This window comes from Onthophagus taurus, chromosome 6 (genome assembly GCF_036711975.1).
Source record: "Onthophagus taurus isolate NC chromosome 6, IU_Otau_3.0, whole genome shotgun sequence".
In the NCBI taxonomy this organism is placed as follows: Eukaryota; Metazoa; Arthropoda; class Insecta; order Coleoptera; family Scarabaeidae; genus Onthophagus; species Onthophagus taurus.
The window spans coordinates 20,372,826-20,398,322 of record NC_091971.1 but is presented as its reverse complement, the minus strand read 5'-3'; the positions used below and the strand labels follow the sequence as shown (position 1 = coordinate 20,398,322).

The following is a 25,497-nucleotide window of genomic DNA, read 5'->3' as shown; positions in this document are numbered from 1 at the left end:
ATTAAGACTTTTCATCTTAATTTTTTGTCTGTCAGTGGATTTTTGAATCACCCCTGTATAACGTTTCATTAAATGCACTGCTAAGTTGAAACAACTTCTTATATCATTTTTTACGCAAACACCATATTTCTTTGTAGCAAATTCCTTATTATTTGTCGACGACAGAGTTGAGGAAAATGTGCCCAATGTTTGGTTTGTATCTGATTCATTTTGCGACTGTTGAATAGCGAATTGAATAGTTAGAAAGAGACAAATTGCATACCATATCTCCTGCAATATTAGATTAAAAATATTCCATCCATAGTTTTGTTAAATTAGGAAACATTTTTTGTGAAAGAAACTTACTCACCTGGATTTTGAAACATTTTCTTCTTCGCCTCCATTCTTGCTTCTTCTGTTTTCAGTGTCAACCACTTCTGCTGTTAAATGTTTGTTGCCCATTTTCTCCTTTTTCGTCGTTCTTACTTTTCCTTTTATTAGTTTGTACGATGCAAGCTTCTTTGGATATTTTTTCGATTTTAGCATAACGAAAAACAGGGTATCTTTTTCACAGAGTGGATTTGGCTATTCATTATTTATTACTGAAAATCATTCTTTATTCATTTTTGCATGGTGCTCCATGGTCATTTGAGCTGCATATCCGTTTCAAATTTATTTCAAAAAGTACAGAGATGTTACATTTGTCTCCAATCTATGTCAAATTAACGGATTGAAATTGGGAGTTTGTGTAAATTGTTTTATACAGGGTGATTTATTAGCTCACCATCAAACTTTGACATATGATAGCTAATCCAATTACCAAAAAAAAATGTTTTTGAAAAACCCTGTATTTATAATACTTTCTTTCTCTGTACAATTCCATTAATCTTTAGTAACATCAGAATCATTGCTCTTGCACGTTTATGCACATTTTGTAAGACGGAGCTAGCTTTACTCGAATAGGAACCATCACTTGAGTAATCAACAATAACTGAATATTACATTCAATGTGCTTTTTATGAGATATTAACGCTTTTTTGATTTATCAACTTTTGTCATTGCCATATCAACATATTATGTAGCTCGGTTTTATCGGCAAGGTAGGCAATTTGTTGGAGTTGTGTTTAATTTTATATTGTTGGCAAAAAGTAATCGTCGACTTCAAGCCTGCAACGTTTTGATAAAATGTGTTGTTTAATATTGTAACTTATTACGTTACCAAGACAAACAATGTATGTTGTTGCTTCATTAAGCTGAGTACGCTTGCGACCAAGACTATGATAAATGTGCTGTTTAATATTGCATCAAGCTGCACTGAAAATATCATGAAGTTGCTTCAACAAGACGTTACTTGCAAGTGTGGCGTTGCAATATGTGTTGCCTAATATTATATCGATATGATATGAATCGGCGACATCGTTCTTTCTCCGTCTTAATTAATTCGAGGTCGTTTATAACCGAAGCGCTACTGTAGATACAATATCTATACAATATTGGATAACATATATTGAACCGCCTCAGTCAAAAACGATTCGGCTTAATGACCCCGGTCAAGATGAAGCTTAGCCGCTTTATTTGGATGAAAACATACATTATCCGGATTAGCTGTTTTTGTTGAGTGCCCTCTATTATTGTTTAGTCCATCTTTATTATTTCCCTTATTACTAGCTAATCTTCGTCAAAAATCTATCTCCGGCGCTAATAGTCTTTCTTTAAGGTTCTTTGTTAACTGCCAAGTTTCACTTCCATATGAGACAATGCTTTTAAAAACTGCCAAATATATATATAGGTTTTTTTTCAAGTCATATACTTTTGAATCATAGCATCGAGTTCAGATATCTAATTGTTTTCTGTCTCCATTTTACTTTCTATTCCATACGTTGTTATTTTTGTTCCCAAAGAACTATATTTGTCGCAGGTGTCAATTTTGGGACTATTTTTTAATGCCAGCTCCTCCAATACACATATGTTTAGTTTTCATATTCATCGACAAGTTTCCTTAACATACATCCTCTTTACCCTGTGCAATGATTATTTGGTCATCAGCAAAGTGTATCCACAGTGTGTTAATTAATTATCGTACCCAACGTCATTATGGCAAGTATGCAACCAATATCACAGTATTGGTGTTGCAATACGCAAATCGCGATAATTAATTAACACACTGTATGTATTCCCATTCTTTGACATGATCTTCTCCAACTTAGGGACAATCAGTAGCCTTGTACGGCTTTAGTCACTGGAAAGGTTGGTGACATAACGTTTATTATTCCAAAATAAGTTCATTTTTCTCTTCTAGAGAGTAGGAATTCTTTACAAAAAATGTTATTTAAAATAATATAATTTTAAATATAAATTTTTTGAGTTAAATGTAAATTTGTTACCGTTTGATAAATTTTATAAAAGCTATTTATATTAGCCTCTATCATAATAACTTATTAATTTATTGTTTAACAGCTGTAATGTGGCACTTAATTAATCTTCGCACTTCGTTACTATGTAATGAAAAAATACCTTAATCCAAATTTATTTGGCGGCTCTTCCATTAAACGTTTGAGTCATTTATCCATAAATATTTAACATTTGGACTCGTTACATAAATATAGTTTCTATCTTCAAACATGAACGTGTCATTTTAAAGCTTTAACGGTTATTACTAACAGCAGCAAAGGTTAAATATGTTATTTATAGATATAGAGCTGTTATTACGGCTTTTAAATTTATCTACTTAAATACCTTACTTAAAGAAAAAATTTGTTTTGCAAAATTGGTATTTATTTCCGATATTATTTAATAATAAATAATGTATTAATTATTATTATTTTTTAATCCTATTTTTGTGGGATACCCTCAGTAGATTTGGAGAGAAAATTAATCGGTTAATGTAGTTTTGTGTTGTTTTTGAATTTAGTTTTTGGTAGTATATTGATTAATGTTATTTGATTCCCGACTAATTTTTTTAAAACCAAATTCTACTTTTCTAGCCGTTGTGTCTTTTTTTTATCTAACCAAGCGGCTGCGTTTTGTACTTAATTTATTTTTAATCTGCCTTATGTTTTAGCGGAATTGCGGATTCTCGTCAAAATCACTCGCTATTGTAGAACCAGATTTTTTTTCCTTCTCTTCTCATTTTCTCACTTACACGCTTTTATTTAATTAATTAATTAAATTATTTATTTTTTTTTAGATTATCAGTAATCGTTTTCCTGTTTATTACAGTTGTTTATTGATAATTTGTTTTTTTAACAGCACTCGCTTTCAGCTACAAATAATAATTAATTAAAAAAAAAATCCTGAGCTTTATTTGGCGTATAACGACGATTTTTTTAATAGGTAAGCTTGTATTTATTTTATGTTTCGCTAATTTTATTTTTCTTAAGAGAATGTATTTAATTTTTTAAAAAGCTTTCTGAATGATGATTATTAACTAATACCTTTTTGCTTTTACATTTTGTTTGTTTCATGCATACGAAAATTAACGGCTTCTACTCGTTTCGATCTTCTGCACTATGTTTGTGTTCTTCTGCATCTCGTCTTCTACTTTTATTTTTATTTTAATTATTTTTATCTTTTCTTTTCATTATTTATTATATTTTTTTTTATTTTTTTTATACCGGGTGTTTCGTGCTGTGTCTATTTTTTATTACTACTTTCACGCCACATAATAAAATAAAAATAAAAATGGTTATGGGACCCGCCGATGGATTAAAAAAACTTAAACAAAAAAAATTAAACTATGTTAAAAACTACAAAAAAAAATAAAACGCCTTGTAACGAGCTCTGACTTTTGGCTGCGAAAAAAAAACAATTTTTGGCTTCTGCATCTGCACAAAAATATATGCGCTGGTTGCTGCATGTACGCCGATCCTAGATACTGGTACGCCCTCCAATGCTCCTTTTGTGATCTACACTGATGACGAAGGCCAGGTATTCACTGTGTTTTTTTATCATGAGCGCTGTAGAGCCCCATCACATCTATACTTTACTTGGTACTTTTTATTATTACGCTATTTTATGTTTTTTTGATATAAAAGTTATGCGAGAATTACAGATTTTTTTTAAATAGTTTATTGCACGTTAGCAGTGTGCCTACAGCTATCATGAGAAATATGTATATAAACTTTGTTGCGAGATGTATTTTATTTAATGTATTTTTTATACCACAAAAATAATCGTTAACAAAAACTAAAAGCATGCGAAATACATCTCGTTTCAAACTTTTTGCGATTTTATGCAAGTTGTGAGTGTTTTTTTATTTAATTTTTTTTAACAAAATATCTAACATAATTTTATGAAGTAAACTTTAAATATTTTTATGCTTCTCCAGTAGTTAAACATTTTTTAAAAACGCTTTTATTTCATTTTTTTATATTTTATTTTTTATTACTACTCACAATCCGTTTTAATTTTAATTTTTATCGCTTAAACAAAAAGAAATCAAAAATCTTTCAAGCATTCTGCATGGACACTTATTTATACAGGTGTTCTAATTAATTAATTCACTATGGGGAAATTTGAAATGACATAGAGTTGGGTAAAATTAGACAAAGTGTTTCTAATCTATGTATTGCAATCAATCTAAAATGTTTTGAGATATCAAAAAGATATTTTGTGAGAATTTTTTACTTCGATTACAAAAATATATTGGATCCTAAAGACTCATGTTATACATTATAGTTGAAAATACGCGAATCTTGAAGGAGGTACTATTACAGCATTGAAAAATCTGTTGAAAAGAACTCTTTTCTAGTTCATTCATGATGTTAAACCGAATCGCAAACCATATTCGTTTTCCAACCTCAACAACTTATTCCTTATTCCTTGTAAACATATCGTAGCTCATTCCTGATTCATTATATCTCTTATCTTATCGTATCATCTTGATCAATTTCACATCATCAATTGTCCTTTCGTCTGTTAATTATTGTCATTGTGTGCTAATTTTGAGCTTCTATCTTTCATCGTTGCCGACATTCTGTACCCAATTTTTGCGTCCATTACGCTTGATTTTACACAGCTGATTGGGGGCGAATAGCTAATATTGCTTTATAAATTATCGATCATCGTGATTAATATTAAGTCAGATATCTCACCCGTTTCTGACTTCTATAATTCAGGAATTTTATTGAAAATGGGCTGAAATGCAAATATATTAAACTCATTGTGATAAAACTTAATTATTTGAATTAAATGAAAAAGTTGAAGTTATTTTGCTTTGTTTTAAGGCCGAATTAATAAGATCATCAATTTTACATTACAAACTGCAAGAAATCAGTTTCTGAAAATATGTTTGGGAAAATTCTTCTGAGCAAACAACGAAATTAATATGAAATACATTAAACGTACATGAATCCAAGTCGCTACATATTAGAGAATCTAATGGCAGCTGGCAAAATTATCAAAGAATTGAACTCTACCGACCACGAATTGGTTTGAAATAATCTTGCTTCTTAATTATCTAGTACAATCAATAACATGCGATTTATGTTGTATTTGTCTTGTGACACAATCATGAAGATATTATTTACACATTTACGCATTTCAAGCTTGATATTAAAGTCGTTAGCCACTATAAACTGGATATGGCTACTAAGACCAGTATGCTTCCTTTTTTTGCCGAAGAGATAACCTTTGCTCAAATTTGTAATTTGACTCTACAAGTCTTTAATATAAGTTATTATCAGAAAGAATCTAGATATGCTACATTGTAAGAAGCCATGATCAGTAGATACTTGGTACACATAGAACAGCCATACGTAATATAACACTCAGGGTTTGCTGCTCCCACTATTATGATATCTGTACTGTGATAAGATACTAGGATAGTTCTGAAAAGAGTAGTAATATTTGTAGGTTATATAGACGTACTGGAATTGGTGGTAAAAAAGGAATTGCCGATGAATTTAGATGAATTTATAAGATTTTGGGAGCGATTGAAGATTTTGGTTATGTTTTGAGTTGTCGTAAAGTATCATGACATTGGAAGCAATTGGGGTGGTGTTAAGTTGGTAGATATGGACAGCCAATGAGAGGTATTTGAAAATATTAAGGGACTTTGGGAGAGATTGGGAATAGTTGTGGATGAGTTAGGATCTGTTAAGAGCCATTGAAGAGTACTAGAAGTAATTGGGGTTTGGTTGACAGTTGGTCTATGCCACTTTATGATTTACATCTATTATAGTATTTATGAGTATTTATGGCTCGCTGAAAATCGTATTCCCTCTGTGGATCTTCACAGTATTTCCACGAAAATATAACATAAAACTTTACAATGGCTCCCATTAGTTCTCAATAGTTGCTAACATAACCCCATTTATTAGGTATTAACTAGATCTACTAATTAGGTCTTTCAATAACGTAGATTGTTTTTAGTACTGCTCAAGATTCTTTTTGTTATTACCTCTCAAAAGTTTTCAACGTCATCCAATTTAATGCCCAAATCCTTTCGATACTAATACCTCCTACTACTCACTACCAACACCTCTCGATATTTGCCAACCCAACCCTAATCGATTCCAATGGTTTTTCAAAATACTACTGTTAAATTGCAATACTTGTATAGCTCCCACAACCCATCTCAAACAGCTCTTAGTACTCTTCATGAATCCTAATAATTTTCACTGGCTCTCATTAGATGTCATCACATTTCAATAACTTCCTATGGCATTCAAAATTTGTAATCTGGAAATTAATTGTTTTCAGCACTTCTGAAGATTGTTAGTAGTTATTAATATCTCTCAAAACATTATCTAACAATCTCTAAAACATTTTAATTTAATTTAATAAATTTATACCTTTTATAGCTTTTTATGACTTCGGATATTACTTAATATCTCCTAGTACTCTTCTCAGAATTCTTAATATTTCTCAATACCTCAAACACCATTTCTAATTCAATCTCTAACACTTCTCAATGCCTTCCAATACTTTTCAATTGCATTACTTGAGGAGTTAACTGCCAACCTACCTTGCTTCTAAGATATTAATACTTGTCATAACTTTTTATGAGTTTCCCAACTCAAACTCAATTACTCCCACTTCTTCTTGGAATACTTAATAATTTTCAATGTCCTTCAACCCAACACCAATCGTTCCCAATGGTTTTCAATGACTCTCATTGCATGTCAATACCATTGTATAACTTTTTTATGGATTTTGACATTTCCTAACTCAACCTTAATTGCTCTATATCAATACGCACTGCCAATGCAATTCAAATCGCTACTATATCAATAATTTTGTATAATTTTTTATGAGACTCAACATTTTCCAAGTCAACCTCAATTACTCCCAGTACTTCTTGATGTTACTAATAATTGTCAATTCTTCAAAGCTTTTCTATATCATCCAATTCATTGTCCAAAACCTTTTTGTATCTCCAAGTACCTCTAAATATCTCCCAACCCAACTCCATTCTCTGCCTCTCAAATGTCTTTCTAATGTTATTAATGGCTCTCAATATCGTCCACTACATCCTTAATCGCAGCAAATATGCTCTCAATATTTTCCACTACTTCTCAATTGTTCCCAGCATTATTTAATTTAAACTCCAAAACGTCCAAAATCTCTCGCGATAGATCTTCACATCTCCACTCTCCAAAACCTTCATATTAAGCAGATCTTTAATACTGCTTAATATCTCTCAACCTTTATCAATATCAACTAGTGCTTTTCAAGACTTTCAAGCACCTCTGAGAGCCTATTTGTTACTACAAAAATTGTAGCACTTAAATATCGAACTTTAATGTTATTTTTGAATATTTTGCTGTTGGGTTGGGTTACGTTCTATTCAATTGTTCTCAATATTTTATTTTCTATATAGATTATAATATCATCACGTTTTCTTAATTCACACATTTAAGTATTGAACAAATCCTAATATTTTCTGTGACGACTAACAATAGAAAATGAATAATTCAACTGATGTAAAAATTTTATTATCTTATATTTAGATTAAACACGATGACAAAAAAGTATAAGAATCTCTTTAAACAATTAACCTTTAAACAGAATAACTTTCAATCGTTATTTTGTAGATATATTTAATTGATTTAAGCATTTTAATTCTGACATATTTGCGTTTCTATTCCCATTTTTGATATTCTTCTTGAGTCATTAAGATTATTTCGCTGATGATGATGAATTAATTAATTAATTAACGAAATTGGTAACATGAATTATATTTTAGGGAAAATTTTGGAAATATTGCAATACATAAACTTTTTTTTTTTTAATTTTAACCAACTTCTCACTTTTTCATTATTTCCAACTTATGTGGGCTAAAAATCTGGGACACCTGTATACGAGACCTTATCATTATTATTAACACTTTGCTTTAAACTACGTTTTAATTATTTATTTAGCAAAATCCATTTTTATGTATCCGCTTTAATTTTTATCTTTGATCTTGATCCTGTTTATATTCAAAAGATTTTTTTTATTTTAGAAAGCTTTTAATTGTAAGATTCAAATCATAACTTTCTGGATTTATTAAATTTACTCAAAATAGTATATTTGTGTTTTGGATCTTTTTTTTGTGAAATTTAGAAATAATGTTCTTAAAATAAACATAAAGCTTTTTGCTTTTTCCAAGTTGAGTAGTGTTATGAAAAGTTTTACTATATTAAATTGTGAAAGTCTTAATTATATTACCTGTTTTAGTAATAAAGTTTTAAATTATGTGCAGAATGTTTGGATATGATGTAATACACAGAGTTTAGTTAAAAAAAATAAGTGTTTTAACCACATAATGTTTTTTTAGCATGAACTTAGATAGATACTACGCGAGAAGTTACCCAAAAATAAATCAAATTTAGTACTCTTGTTGTTTTTGTCACATTTTAATCGTTAAGTAATCTTAGGTTTTCTCTACTTTTTTTCTTTAATTTAATAATAATTAAAAAAAATCAAAATAAGTAGTGCTTATGTATGATACTTTTTACAAAAAAAAAAACTTTTTGCATCTATCATCTTTTTATTACTTTATTATACTCAATTTTATTCTTTTTTAAATTATTTATTGTACGAATGCATACATGTGCACCACATCCACGTATGTTATTTATTTATTTTTATTTTTTCTTTATTATGATTGTTTACAAAAATTTACGATATACTATTACTTAACTTTAGTGTTTCTTTATTTATTATTTTTTCGTTTTGTTTCGTTTTTTATTATTTTTTTAATTTCTTTAATTATTTCGTTTTGTAAAATGAAAATTCATCGATACTAATATTCCAATTTTTTTGGGTTCTTCTTTTTTTACAGTTGCTGGACACCCTCCCGGTGTGCCAAGATTTTAATCGCGGTCTCTGCAACAGAGTGGCCTGCAGATTTGTACATCTACAGGAAGGTTTGTTATTTTACAATATATTCATTTTAATATTTAAATTTATGCTTACTTATTCTTTTAAAAAGTTTCTTCTAAATTATATTTAAATCAAACGAAACGATCCCAAACGTATTTTGCGTATATTATTATCGTATTTTGTATTTGGACTATATTATTGTGATAAACACTAGAACACCATTTCACATTTTGTTTTTATATTCCATTAATTGTTATTTGTAACTTTGACACAAAATTTTAGTTTAACTTATTATTGTTATTGATCCATAATAATGCATTATATAATTAATTAATTCCAAATGGAATGTTAATGCAAACATAATACTATTATTTAATCGGATTAATTGAATTCGATCAGCAGTTCTGAAACCTGGAAACTCAATTTTTAATTCTCATTTTTACATCTTATGCGATTCTAAGGAAAAAATGTTATATGAATATGGGTCCGATTCATTTTGATTAAAGAGTTACAAGCCTTTGAAAATTTTACACAGTTTAATAGGCAAATGAAAATGTAACATAAAAAATAAGTTTAAAAATTACAAAAATTGTTCGAAATGTCCGCCTTCAGCTTGATTGCACGCTTCACATCGACGAAGTAAAGATTTGCAACAATCGCAACAATAATTATGAAACACAAATACAGAGTTGGCTGTGATAACAAAACTGAGTTCTTTATGTCAAACATTTCAATTTACTCTATTCTGTGTGTTTCAAAGTTTATAATTGTCAGAGTTTTGATCGAAAACGAAAATGCATGTATTTACGACTGAAGAATATGCAGATATTATTTTTGTATAAGGGCTTTGTAACGGAAACGCTCGGCAAGCAGCAAGAGAATACCTTCGTAGGTTTCCAAATAGACATCAACCTGCCCATACAGTGTTTAGTGCATCATTTCGCAGACTGAGAGAAACAGGTAACCCCGCTCCACTACATTCCGTTCGTCCCCATGATGTGAATGTACAAAATGAAGAACGTGTTATTGATTTAGTACTTGACGACCCTTCAATTAGTACTCGGCGTATAGCGAGCATGTTACAAATATCCCAAAGTTTTGTATGGCGTGTATTGAATCGAGAAATGTTACATCCGTTTCATCGCCAAAATGTTCAAGCATTACATCCTGGAGATACTGAGCAACGCTTAGCATTTTGCCATTGGATTATTCAGCAACATGCTCAAAATAATAACTTCATTTCCCAAGTTCTGTGGTCTGATGAAGCGTGTTTCACTAGGGACGGCATAAATAATTATCATAACGAACATGTGTGGTCCTTGTAAAATCCACATGCAATTAGACCAGGAAGATTTCAGCAACGGTTTAGTGTAAACGTTTGGGGTGGCATTTTTAACAATTCTTTGCTACCTGTATGGGTGATAAATGAACGCTTAAATGCAAATATGTACAGAAATTTCTTGGGACATAACCTTTTCGATTTTATCGACGACGTACCACTTAACATCGTTCAAAATATGTGGTATCAGCACGATGGTGCACCACCACATCGAGGAAGAGAAGTCATCGCTTGGTTACATGAACATTTTCCAAACAAATGGATTGGCAATGGAGGTCCAGTAGTCTGGCCACCACGATCCCCAGATCTAAATCCGCTGGATTATTATTTCTGGGGACACATGAAGCAGCTTGTGTACCATGTAGAAATTACTACCCGTCAGCAACTATTGGACAGAATTCAAGATGCAGCTAATAGCATACGGAATGATCCAAGTGTGATAGAACCTTTACTTCGTCGATGTGAGGCGTACATTCAAGCTGAAGGCGGACATTTCGAACAATTTTTGTAATTTTTAAACTTATTTTTTATGTTACACTTTCATTTGCCTATTAAACTGTGTAAAATTTTCAAAGGCTTGTAACTCTTTAACCAAAATGAATCGGACCCATATTCATATTAGATTTTTTCCTTAGAATCGCATCACCTTTCATCTGCCAAAGTTTGTCATAGAGCTAATGAATCACCCTGTATTTTCTGCGCTAATATTTGTTGAAATTATTATTGGAGCGCACAAATCATTATCTCCATCTTACTCGTGGTGCCTTCTGCTTGCTTTAACGTTAACATAACAATCGTTATGAAGGAGCGTCTTTATGAGGCCATGTGGCGTTTTCTGCTCTTTCCAAATCTTTACAACAACGAATCTTGTCGACATTTATGCAACACATATAACCACTTTTACAAAATGTCTCTATATCTATGTCTTTATCACTCCCCTGATAAAGACATAGATATACTCCCACACCAACATGTGGACTCATAATTTTTACATAGAGACTAAGAAACATAGAAACTTATTACCTTCCCCTTGGATTCATATCTTTAACTTTTGAATAGATTCATCTATTTCGCCCTAAATCATCCCACCGATTTTCAGCTTATCTCGATATTATTAGTTTCGTAAGTACTTTTCGAAGGAACTTGAGCACATTATTTGCGAGCAACTTGTGGATACTACGTGGATAACTCACTTTTAGGTCCTTATCAATTTGAATTTCGTAAACATCATAGTGCAGTCACTGCTCCACTTAAGATTGTGTCGTTTTTGCTTCCGTTGACATTATTGTAGCTATCAGAGTTGTTTATCACACCCTGCTTCTCTTTTTTTATTGATGCAAGAGACTGGGCCTAGACACCACCTTTTGATTTTGATTATGTGTCAGGGATAGTCCTTTTGAGTTAAGAGTATTTGAAGTTCACTGAACCCTAAGAAACCGAAGGCAATCGTCTTCTCTTCCAAATCTTTTGCAAACAGATTCCAGGATTCTGCTCTATCTTTGCGTCCATATTTGGCGAACTTCGGCAGAATAAATACGTTGTGTATTAGCTAATTTCTTCAGACGCAGAATATGTCTTGATTTGGTCTTTTCGATTGAATTACGTATTAAATTGGAAGGGTGCAGTAATGTGTATTACATCCTTCATGTCATGTATGAGTCGGTATAGAATTCAGATGTTAATATAAATTTTCTTGAACTATACATTCACTTCATGAAATATTGGACGGAATATTATTTATAATGGACCACTGAAGCTTTCCAAGTGTTACAGTTAAACGTTTCGTGTTCTAGATATTTCCAGTGGATCATCACCGCATAGGATACTATAGAAACACTACCAACACCAAAGCTATAAGCAGGCTTCAATAATCCGTACATAGAGAGTCCACTTGACATAGATTCATATAACCACTTGTATTTTCTCAATATTCGTGATATTTATCTATTCATATATATTCAGCGATAATTTGTAGATTTTTCTAAAAGTATTTGCAGGCTATGTTTAGAATATTCCTGCTATTGATATGACCATAAAAGCTTTATGCAGGCAATACCTACAATTACTACTAACATCCATGTTATAAAGAGGCCATTCATGGACGGTCTACTATTATAGGTAGAATAATACTACTATTACAGATAGTATGTAGGCGAAATGCAAATCTCTACACCTTTATTGTGTACATCTAGTTGTATTATGTAGGTCAATGATGATCGGGACATCTGTAATAATTATGGTTTGGGTACAACACTTACCCCAAGTTGTACCTCAACGGCTATAATTGGATGTATATTTATAATGTGATGTAAGTCCATATCAAGAGGCTTCATACCTTTGTATTTTAATTTTAATACGTAAGGGTTTCAAGTCTACTTAATAATGTTATTAAGAATACATTAACAAATCTCTTAAATGATCAGAGATATAGATGACAAAGTAATGCTATGAATTTAACAACAGGTTCGGAAAAATTTAGAAATTAATACGGAATCAAAGCAAAAGCTACGAAAAGCGATATAGTTACAACAATCATAACAGCCATACTGAAATCTTTTCTGCAAAAGTACTAAAAGAGTTTAAAAACCATGGTGATTTAGAAAAAAAAACGATTATTTTCTATTTTGAAAAGAGTTCTAATTTTCTAGAGTAGTTATAGAGCACTATACTTTTTCGGAGATTAAAAGTAATAGTTTAGATTGGGTGTAGTTCGTCTTTGAGTGAAGTTTATAAACTTTGAACAATACTTTGAATTATTTAGGTTGATTTTACCATATTTGATTTTTTCAATCCAGATCTGAAGAAAGATTATCCATTATTCAACAACAGCACTGGAAAAGAAATGATCGGATTTTAATAATATGGAATACAAAAATAATATCAAATTTAAACATCTGATAATAAATTGCAAATATACACTACTTAAAAAATAACAAAGTAGTGTTTACAGGAATAATGTGAGCATAAAAAAACAAAATTAATGACAATACTATTTTCTTGATTTATATCCTAAAAGAATCCAATAAATTTTACATTTATGAAGAAATGGAAATATTCCATGCCAAAAAATCAGACTAGAATATTATTAAACAAATAAATTTCTAACGCAACCATCTTCATTATATCCAGCAGTTTTCTCGTTATGGAGGTTGCGATGGCGCTCCAATATCTAAACAATTTTTATATGTTCTTGTAAATATTTATAAAAGAAAAGCCTGTGCGATTCAAAACTTGATACCTGACGTCTTCCAAGAACTTTCTGAGGATTTCTAAAATTTACTAACTTTTCAACTATTTGCAAGAAATATTAGACAATTTCTATACATACAGACATATTTGAGTCGATTTCAGAAAAAAATTTTAACCAAACTTCTTTAACTATCTACACATTTCTGAGATTTATTACCAATACATTTCCCGACATTTCCTGCATACTTCAGAGATTTTTTAGTATATTGGGGAATTTCGGCAATTTATTAAAAATTGCTCGAGATTTGAAAACATTTGAAAGTATTTTCTAGGAATTTTGAAATATATTTTTAGATTACCAAGAATTTTAGAAAGTTTTCCATTAAATATCAATGTAGTTTCAAGTTATTTCAAGAAGTGCTTAAGGGTTTATGGGAGACATCAAATATCTTACCGGAGTGTACTCGGAGTGTTTTCCGAACCATTATCAATAGATCTCCGAGTGTTTCTTGGAAAGTTGAGGGATTTTCAAGAATTTTAGGCTTTGATGTCTTCCAAGAACTGCCTGAGGGTTACTGGAATTTATTGGATGTGGACCTAAATTTACATGAAATTTTGGAGTATTTCCAATAATTTATAAATGACACTAATTGATTTCGACCTTGAATATTTATTTCACTTCATTACATTTGGAGGGGCAACACATCAAAAAATAAATCCGAATTTGGTTTAAGAGGCAAATATGTTGTTGACTTGCTATCTGTCGTAACACGCACCCGAAGATATCGAATTTATATAGACAACCTCTTCTTCTCGTTCAAGTTATTGAAATTCCTCCGATCTCGAAGAATTTCGACTTTACAACGTGTGTCACGTAATCGAGGAATATGATAATAATTCCAAGTCGTAAATTGTATAAAAATTACAATTATACTCGTGTACTGTGTAATTTAGATTTAATGTGTTTTCAGAAATGCTACACGTAAATATAAATGTGCACATTGACCATTGATGCTTTTTTCAGCTCAGTTAATATGGTTTTCGTAATACATAGTCGGTTTTTTCGAAATGATGTTAAAAGTACAAGATTGGTTGAATATCTTCAAATTTTCGTTCCAAATACAATATCTATTTTGTTATAAAATTACAAAGATATAATTTGGTTTGTTATGTGCCGTCTTATGCAAAGCCGTCACCCCGACAAATACATTGGCAAATTACTCCCTATAAGTATGTATTTCGATTGTTATTAAAATAATTTTTGTATTTGAAAGCAGTCTAAAGTTAAATTAAATAACGCATATTGTGTTGTTTAGTGTGGAAGATCGTGGAGATCTCCTTATTAAGCTGAGATCGCTTTCGGCTGAATCGCTACAATTAACACCATATTCGCCCAAAACAGAATAACATATACTGCACCATCTCGACTAAACTTAGAACAGCGGTTGTAGGATTTCTGATTGTAAGACTAGACTGAAGCGATGCAATTAAAAGTACTCCGGTGTTAAATAACGCATATTATACTTAAACGAGATACTCTTTGTGATATCCATATTAAGCCGAGGTTGTTTGCGGCCGAGGTGGTTCAATTAATACCACATCCATGAAAACAGGTTAACTGGTTAACACATCTTGGAGTGCCTTAGCCGCAAGGGACTTCGGGTAAACCTAGGATAGAGTTTGAAGGATTTGTAATACTACTTCGATGCTAAATTAAACAGCGCATACTGTGACTGGCCTCGGTTAAACTTGGGTTGGAGGATCTTTGAGGTTACTATATTAAGCTAAGGTCGCTTGCGGCCGAGGCGTGACAGTTAATATGATATCAGCAAATCTATAAAATCTCAGCAAAATTTATCATTGAGGAGTTTAAGGTCTTGAGGTGAGATTAAACAAGGTAAATGAAAAATGAGATCTATTTCTATACACGAGATATTTATTAGTTCGACTTATAAGAATTAAAAAGTTACAAATAGAAAATAAAACAGAAACAGGTTTAGCATAAATTTTGATTACAATATTTGTTTGCTCGTAAAACATTCTTATACATTGAAAAACTTCGTTTTACTTCCACTGAAGTTATAGGTGCAAATTTAAATGCTAGTACTTCACTGAGGTTATTTTAGAAAAACCGTGATTTTTTGAAATAACCATAGCCATTTTTTTCTTTACTAACTTAGCAGCTTCACTGTTTATGCCACTAATTTAGTCCTGAGCAGTAATTATGTCATTACTTCAACCTGTGTAAAAAGCGGAAGTCCTGCTGTTTCCAATGTTTTTATTAATACTCCAAGGTAGCCATAATTTGATGCAATGAAAATCATTGCAATATTGTATTGTCATTTAGTAGGTGCTTTAAAATTTTGATTGACGTCTTCTTCATCTAATGCATCAAACACATTCCCAATTATTTCGAGTAGTTACTGGTTGTGGAGGAAGAGTAAGATAAGGTGCTATTTCGTTAAAAATTGCTGCTCTCGACGGCGCTTTTAAAAATACCTTTTTCTCATTGGCGATAAGTCGGTCGACGTTGGTGTACATACCTCGAATTTGCTCACAAACTCGATGTGGTCTGTGTGCAAGACAAGGTAAGTGTGCCACTTTTGGATAAAACATATGTATGGTCTGAGCTGCTTTTACCATATAGCAGCATCTGATACAAAGAGTAAAATCATGTCTCTGTTAAAAGTCTCATCCAAAATCTTAATAAAGTCATCGAAAAGCCTTGCAATAGTGCTATGATTCGCTTTATCAAACACGAAACAAAATTTGTTGTTTAGCGATCAACTCATCATGATTCAAAATACCAATAATGACATTTGCCACATATCTTCCTGTTGCATCTGTTGTTTTGTCGATTGTAATCCACCAAAAAAGACCGTTGATGCCCTTCTGACTCGGTCTATGACTCTATGGTATTTTTGTAAGGTTCTTTAACATATTTTGTGCGACGGGTATTTTCTGATGGCACTTTGTACTCTATGTATTATTCTAGGAACGATAATAATTTTTTGTTGCACATCTTCTGCAAATTGAAAATCCTTTGATCTGGATATGGAACGTTCAGCAAAAAATCCTAAGTAATTTTCTTCTCATTATTTCTTTTCTCTAGTTCTATGTGTGAAAAATTTGCAAAACGCTGTTTTACAGACAATATTTTCTCGATTGACACAGATTTGTTGCACACTTCACGCACCTATTGGGATAATTTTCCTGACATGGACAATTTCACTTTCGGCATAATTCTACAATAAATTCCAATTTGTATTACTACTACAATTTCAAATAAATTTTTACTCTTACCTATTTTTTTCTAATCACTTGAAATGTAAATATATAATACTTACACTCGCAACTCCTTGCGTTCTATATGTTCTACGGCAAATATGTCACCCGGTAGAATGGGGATCCACCGAGTGATGACCGAATAGGGAATTACCATTGTTACCATAGTTTTCTTTACAGAACTTTAACTTCACGGTAACTTTATATCAAATTGAAACTTTTGCAAAATAAAATATTGGAAATATGCATTAAAAATATGCATTTATTTGGAAAAATGTTTTATAATTCGCCAATATGCAATATATGTTCGTATAGATAAAATCAGCAAAAATATGCTGTAACAAATACGGCTCAAAATTCATAGTTTGGTCTGAAATAAATTTCTGTGTAGTCCATTCTTTTCTCGGGCGTATGAAAAAATATACGTTTACATATTTTTGGTTCTCCTAATAATAACAAATACTGCAAACGGTGTCTGCTAATCTTTGAGTGGAGAATATTTGAGGCCTCCACATTACAATTAATATGACATTTACCCAGAATAGATTTACGGAAACTGCAATACCTCGGTCCCAAGCGGTCTCAGCTAATCTTAGGATAGAGGATCTTTGAGGCCCCATGCTATATCGAGGTCGCTTGCGGCTGAGGCGTTATAATTAATTCATGTCGAGTTTTCATTACTCTTTGGAACAATGTGGAAAAACTCTACAGTAATCTAGAATATTTTGTCTTTTTAATTTTATTGGTGTTTCTGCACAAATTCATAAAACTTCTTTTGCATAGAACCTTTTGTTACAATCTGGATATCTTCATGGCTCATTTCACACTTTTGGTTTTCCAAATGGAAACTGTTTTCATCATCCTTGGTTCTAATTAAGAAGTGACTCCAATCAGGTTTTACAAACTTTGCGCCACATCTCTCGCTTGCTTATAATATTATTGCTTTTCAACAATGTTATGTGTTACCATAGAAATCCTCGGGATTATTGACATATGAAGAGTACACGGGAAAAACCGGCCAAGTCACAAACAATGGGTTTTGGCGTCTTAAATCAGGAAGTTAATAATCTGAAACTTTATCATGTTTCCTATATTTGATAAAGAGTGGAACTCTGTAGATGAGCTAATGTTCACGGGATTTAGCCGGGATTTTCCCCGGTTTTAATGACAAACGTTGGTTTATGATATATTTTATTGATAGATAATAAAAGTGAGCAACGCTTAATTCTGTGGAATATTAGTTAGATATTCTTGGGCAGTGGGACCATAAAATCGCTTTAAACATTGCAGATCAGCATATTTGTCTGCTGATATCTTAATTAATCCTACAAATAAAACGATTATAAAACAACAATGAATTAGACAGGACATCTTAGTAAAAATTCGTGCAAATTTCTGCTTTTTCAATATTTTTTGTCGTCTATAGCGGCGGTCTCCCAATACAAATTATAAAAGTTCCTATATCGAATAATCCTTGAATATAATAATAATGCTTGGATGTTCCTTTGACATTTCAAACTCCTTAATTTCTCGTATTGAGAAGGGACATTTTTTTTGTATAATGTAGTGAGGTGGTTGGTCCACTGGCGAAAAATACTTTGGTTTTATATGCCAATTTGTGTCACAATAAAAGGAGATGGCTTAACTCTAGAAGACCTTATCAAATCACATAACTCATTATGAGTCTCATATCTGGTTTTGTGCTGGATGATTTCCATATTCTTATCATTCTCCATGTAAGAATGCTCTCTTACTGGAAAGGTCACTTTTACATCATCCAAACAGTTCTGTTCATGAACGACATGATGAAAAAAACGGAATAATGCATACGCCGCATGAATCACAAAATATGTCCAAACTATTTCAAACTTGCGAGTCAAAGTGGTTATAAAGAAAATCGTTCAACAGCGAGGCAACATCATCACTTCCCTTTTTGCCTATGTTTTCTGGACATACGTAAAAAATACTTTTTGATGTAGAGAGTATGTGTATGTTGAAAAGACACATGGATAGTTGTCTTTTATAGTATACGTCGTTGGTAGTGATATTGGGCACGGGTAAATTCTTGCCATAATCCATACAGATAGATTCTTTTTTGACATCCTAACGGCTTACAATCTTACATTTACGTTTCCTTGCATAGAATTCTTGAGCACGATGGTTGTGTACCTACCTTATTTTTTACAGTAAGGCGTCTAATTTCTATTGTCAGTTTTTTTTTCTGTTCCCTGAGCTGTTTCCGTATCTTTTTGCATACATCTTAACTTAGCTAAGTAAGTATCGCAAATGCCACAAGTGTCTGTCCTTGGATAACCAAACGAGATGTTGAAATTTTTCGTGAAAATTGTTCTATAGCTTTCATAGGTTACAGAATAGTCAAGATGAGTCTCTTTGAGTATCTTTTGGAGTAATCCCGGTTTTTTTAAAGAGTTTATCAAGTATTCTATTTTGCTCTTTGTAAACCATGCAGTGCCATGAATTCTTGACGGCACACGTTCTCTTCAATCATTCGGTTTTCACTGGAATAATTTACCTTGTAGGTAACAACACAATCTCGGAATGATGAATGATGCTTAATGTTCATCTTGTCTTGGACGTTTTCTTTGTACTGGTACAAGACTCATTAAGTCACATAAGTACAAATTTTGTTCATTCACCGAGGCCAAGTTATTGAAATTTCGCAAGATGTTTTGTTTTGCTTCGTCTAGAAGTTTTGCTGAGCAATTGAAACGTTCACAGTTACATTCAATTCCCCTCTCGTGGCTTTGTAAACGCAGCTTTTTGTTTGCATCTTTGATTCTCCCATGTATAGGTTACTTCTTTGTTGTCTTCGCAATGACTTCACCAATATTATCATCACAGTCATTATCATTACGCACTTTCATAGTTGCAACCAACTGATATTCACACAATTATTTATTCGCAATGGCAGAACTGAGCTATTAAGCAGATAGCTCTTTCTTCCTCTGTACCGCGCGGACTTAACTTGTTTTTCCTGTGTATAGATATTTTACACACTGACACTGCTATCTCAATTTCGAATAAAACGGACTTAGCTGGTTTTTTCCGTGCACCCTTCATATAATTTAACCAGCTGATATTTCTAGTAATCATAAACGACGAACAAGATGTAAACTGATAACGATAAACACTTGTAACGACTTGCTTACAAGAACGAACGAAACAAGTTTATGCTTTTAATTATTTTTTGATTTTTTTTTGTTAAGTAATTTTATGAATTGTTTGTTGTAGGGGACGGGGTGGAAGTGGTGGAACAACGCGTTGCCGTCTGTAGGGACGCCGCAAAGGGCCAGTGCGTCCGTTCCACGTGTAAATATTACCACATCCCTATAGCACTGCCGCCTGCTCCAATCATGGCTGCCCTGGCATCTTACCTGCAGTAGCGACAACGAGACACGACGACTACTTCGACTACTATATTAAAAAAATAATAATAATAATAACATATAAAAATATTATTGTACATTTCGTAAAAAAATTAACAAAAAAATTTACTTATACTACAACAAAAAAATCACGAGGAAGCAAAGTACTATTTAAAATTCAAGAAAATAAGATAATAACGATAATAATATGAATAACGAATACTTATTTAAAAAAATAACAATATTATTATAATTATGATTATTATTATTATCGTACCGAACTGTTTACGATTATTAAAATGACAAAAAAAATGATAAAAAACATTTACTACTATATTGTTTACGGTCACGTAATGAAAAAAGCATAACTTTATATTATTACTACTAATAATAACAATAGGATTTTTTTTTAAAAAGCAAAAAAAAAATAATATACATAACTATTACTACTCATAAAAGTAACGATGAAATAATATTGTATAATAATATTAACTACGAAAAAAAAAATAATGAGGAAAAGAAAATCATAAAAAAAGTTGTAATGAGAATTGAACGGGAAAATGTGATTTGAGGAGTGACTTTTTTGTGGACACACAATTTTTTTAGATTTTAAGGTGTTGACGTGTTTGATGAGAGCGAATGTTATTAATAGTGAGCAAAAAAAAATGAAATGAAAACCGCGCGAAGCCCGAACAAAACAATAAATTTATTATATTAAAAAAAATAAAATAACGGGAGTTTAACGGTAACTAAAATATTACTACTACTATTACTACTAACTACGTTTTAGGTTTGTTTAAGAAAAATGAAAATAAATTGCTGGCCTTTTTATTTCATGTGATAAAAAAGTTCTTTATTAATTTTTTAAATATGAAATAAAACTGGTTGTGTTTCAAAAATTTTTTGAGAAAAAAAGTTAACGGGCTAAATTAAGTCTAAAATAAATAATAATAAATGGGCCTGAGTATAAATCGATAGTCAACAGGGAGATATCCAAGACGTTGAAACGCTTCGACTTGTTGTGATGGTTATTATTACGTTTTACAGAATAATAATTTTTTAAAAAACTAAGGTAAAAAAATATATTGTAATAGGTACCCCCTTTCCGTGCCCGTGTATATCAAACACCACATTTTTTTAATTATTATTAATTAATTACCTTTTTTTTTAATCTATTTCTCTTTTTAATTTTTTTTTCTATACGTTGCTGTGATTTTTTTAAAATAAATAGAACAGAAAACAAAACGGTTCGATGATAACGCGCGCGACAACGACCGTTGTTCTAGTCAAAACTTTTTCAAAAAATAAATATTTTTTTAATTCATTATTTTTATTTCGTTTTGTATTATAATTAATTTTCGAATGTTCGTCTCGGATTTTTACTTTCACCGGTTGATTTCTCTAAACAGAAAAATTCAAAAGATAAAACGATATCTCCCCAGCCAAGTGCCACAGAGAAATAATAAGAAACCGCAACAAAAAAAAATTTAAATCGTAAAATGAAAGTTAAAAAAAAAATAAACGAAATTTTACAAAACGTAAGTCGTGATGTTCCTTGTAAAAAAAAGCATTTAAATTTTAATAATTTTTTATTTTAAATCTAATTGAAAAATCTTTATCGATATTCGGTATTAAAGGGGATTTAGAAAGAAAATTCAAAAATTAAAGATGAAGAAGTTGGAGATGAGGGTGTTTATATGGATATTCTTAGAACGATAAAATGTGTTAAATATAGGGTGAATTAATAATAATGATGAGTTTAAAAGAAATTAATGAAATATGAAAATTTAGATTTATTTGATGATAAGTTTTGGTTATCTGTGTATTTAAAAAATATTTAACTTTTCGAATAAAGTTTTTATTTACATCACAACAAAACAACCACGAAAACGATGATGGATGCTTTAGAATTTTAAAAATTTGCAACTAAATGAGAGATTACTATAACTCTGTATCTTGCTCTCTAATTACATGTTTAGACTAGGAATATCTGTAAGGAAGGTTTTGGAGAAGTGATTTCCAAAAGAGCTAGAACACAGAAGGTGAATGGTTTTAACAGTGATGTCAACAAACACTTCTTAAGATATTTGAAGTGAAATCCAATGAAAAAATCGTTGTGACTGTTTCATAATCAGGAAAATTGCCGGTTGGCTTGTAGAATTGCCATAGCTGAATAATTTTGCTATAAACGCACAACTAAATTCAATAGTGTTTATTAGTTTAGATATCATCGTCTCTGGAAACCACCCATGTTGTCATGTTAAGACCTAAGTTATTATTTATTAACGTGTCAAAAAACTCCTGATCATTTCTGAAATATTTTCCACATTTTTCATTTTTTACATTTTATACAAGTACCATACTTGTTTTGATTTAACATTAGTACAAGTTCATGAAGAAAAGTGTCACTCAAAAACACAATGCAGAATTTGTTTTTGGAAATTATATATCATAACAATTACATCTATAATATGTTGGATTTCTTGCGCTGTAATGTTCCGGTTGGTCGAGTTGGGTTGGGCTATGTTTGGTTGTATTGAGTTGGGTTGGTATGCTGTTAAGTCCAGCTACCTATAGTTTCTGTCAGTTGTGAAAATCCAAATAACTATAAGAACAAAGATCCTGACACTTTTTCGTGTTAGTAATACTTTTCTATTAACTAATAAAATGATTGTGGTGTTAGAACGCATTTTTTGCCAATTTGACCATTACTACTTCTACAAATGGTTCGATATCAACGTAAGTTTGATAGAAACAGCTTTGTTTGCAAACCAGCTTATGCCATCATTTGATCGATACTTCAGTGAAATAATCCTAATAGCTACATCCCTCAGATTTCTTCTCCCTGAATTGACTTAACAATTTTTTATTTATGTAAATTTTGTCCTTTGATCATCTTCTAAATCAGTCAATCATCATGATGTCCTAATTTTGTGGTTTATTTTTCATGTTTTAGTCCAATACATGATTTTCATGGTGTCATCAACTATATTTATTTTAAAAGTATACTATGGAATCAAAATTATCTTCCTCTTCAAAACTTATATTTTTGGGTAACCAATTTAATAACTTTATTAATATCCTCACTATCATATTTCCTTCTATTACAAGTAGTAATTAATTCGCTTCTTTCGCAATGAGTTCAACTTAACATAACATGTTGTGCAGAAAATCCCACCCCTAAAGAAGACATGAATTGCAGTAATAATTTTATCTTCTTTATAACTCTCAAGACATCCAAAGAGACATCACAATAAACCTTTACGTGATACCTAATTTGAGTAATATGTACTCTATTGTTATTTCCTACAAATGGCAAATGAAGGAAAATCTTGCAGTATTAAAAAAAAATGGATTTAGATATCATCTTCTGCAGAACAAAGACATCCAACAGAATTAATTAACCACGTATTATTCGTGAAGACGAACTTGTTGATGTTATTTCTGAAAAAGTGAAGTCCTTTGTTCGTATCGTTGTCATTCTGCCAATAAAAGTTTGATAAAGTTAATGAAGATTGGTATCAATATGACAGGGCACTTTTTCTAAAGATACCCTAAAAGATAATACGTTTCTTAATAATAATTACGTTAATCGATCTTTAAATCAGGTTCTAGTTTTGAATTGTACTTTGAAAAATTTTTGCTCCAAATGATTATCATATTTCGTTGAAATTGGCAAAATGTTTTAGCTAATATTTCATAAATATGGCAGGAAATTCCCTTCAGTAAATCATTTTTGATTCTTCTTTGAATATTCCTACTTTCTATTCTAATTATTAAACATACATGACTGCTTTGCATTTTTTCTTTCAAAATATCGACACTTAAAATTAATTGTTAATTTCATATAATTGCACACATATAACATCTTCCTTTCACTCATTTCGTTGGTTACATCTTACAGCTCTTGGTTCAATTTCCCATAAGTTCACAAGTTTAGGTTCATTGTTCTTGGTATTGTAAAGCTCTCTTTGATAATCTACGGGTAGAATGAGATTCCAATCTTAGAAAGTAATTGAGATAGGGTTGTTTCATAGTTTTGGCGGCTTCATTGCTTCACTACAGAAAAACGAAAATTTGAGTTAATTTCTTATCATCTGCGTTGTTGTTGAAGGAGTTCAATGAAGTGGAAAGATTTTTTTGATGTTAATGAGTAAACATTTCTCCAGAAAATGATAGAAAAGCACTGAAACCGGCCACCTTTAACAGAAAAGAATTATTTGATCATAACAACGACGATCTCCTCTTTTTCTCCGAAAAGTTTGAAAATCTGCACTAAAAATCTCTATGTTGATATATCATATTTATTAATATATTAATAACGTCAAGTTTTGTTTTTGAGGACCAAGAAAAATTGTAGTTTAGGTCTTTTGCGGCGGATGCATAACTATTATGACGTATATAGTCGGTTACAAAAAATATACATCTAAACCTTGACCATCATTAATCGTTGTTGATCTTAATTGTAGCGCCTCGGCCACAAGCAACCTCGGCTTTATTTTCTCATGATTAATGAAAATAAATCTTCGCTATCTTAATACATAATAATTATTTATATGTTAAAGTAGCATTGGTTTGTCTTTAACTATTGAAAGAAATCATATCTAAGGTTGTTCGAGGCCGAGACGCTACATTTGTATTTTACTTTTAATCCTTTGTAGTCAAAGAAACCATAAAAAGAACGTTCTCAAATGTACAAAAAATAACAAAATGCAAAATTATAATTCATAAAAACTCCCAACTTAAACATTTTTTTTTTGTAAAATGACACTACTACTAGGTGAATAGACCTCATGGTATAACTTAAAACAGTTCCCTCGGAATTAATGCAAACTGGCACATTACAAGCTTGTTCTAGGCTTTTAACTTTTTATGCTTCAGTGATCATCTACAAGTGCCATAAACTGGTAAATTACTTATTTCCGTTTGAGTTGGAAGGCGATTGAATACATGATAGTTTTGTAATGCGTCAATAAGCCCAGATGTGACATCAGTTCTAAATAGCTTAAC

At 31.2% G+C, this 25,497-nt stretch overlaps 1 protein-coding gene across 15 annotated transcripts in view; it reads left to right on the top strand.

The window, feature by feature from the left end:
- Positions 1 to 20,444, top strand: part of LOC111426499 (splicing regulator muscleblind) — a 154,692-nt gene extending 134,248 nt beyond the window's left edge. For all 15 annotated transcript variants that reach the window (XR_011640814.1, XR_011640807.1, XR_011640813.1 and 12 more), the window contains 2 exons: positions 9,248 to 9,332; positions 20,354 to 20,444. The gene's annotated coding sequence lies outside the window, so the exon portion shown is untranslated. The remainder of the gene's footprint in view (positions 1 to 9,247; positions 9,333 to 20,353) is intronic.
- Positions 20,445 to 25,497: the final 5,053 nt, after the last annotated feature.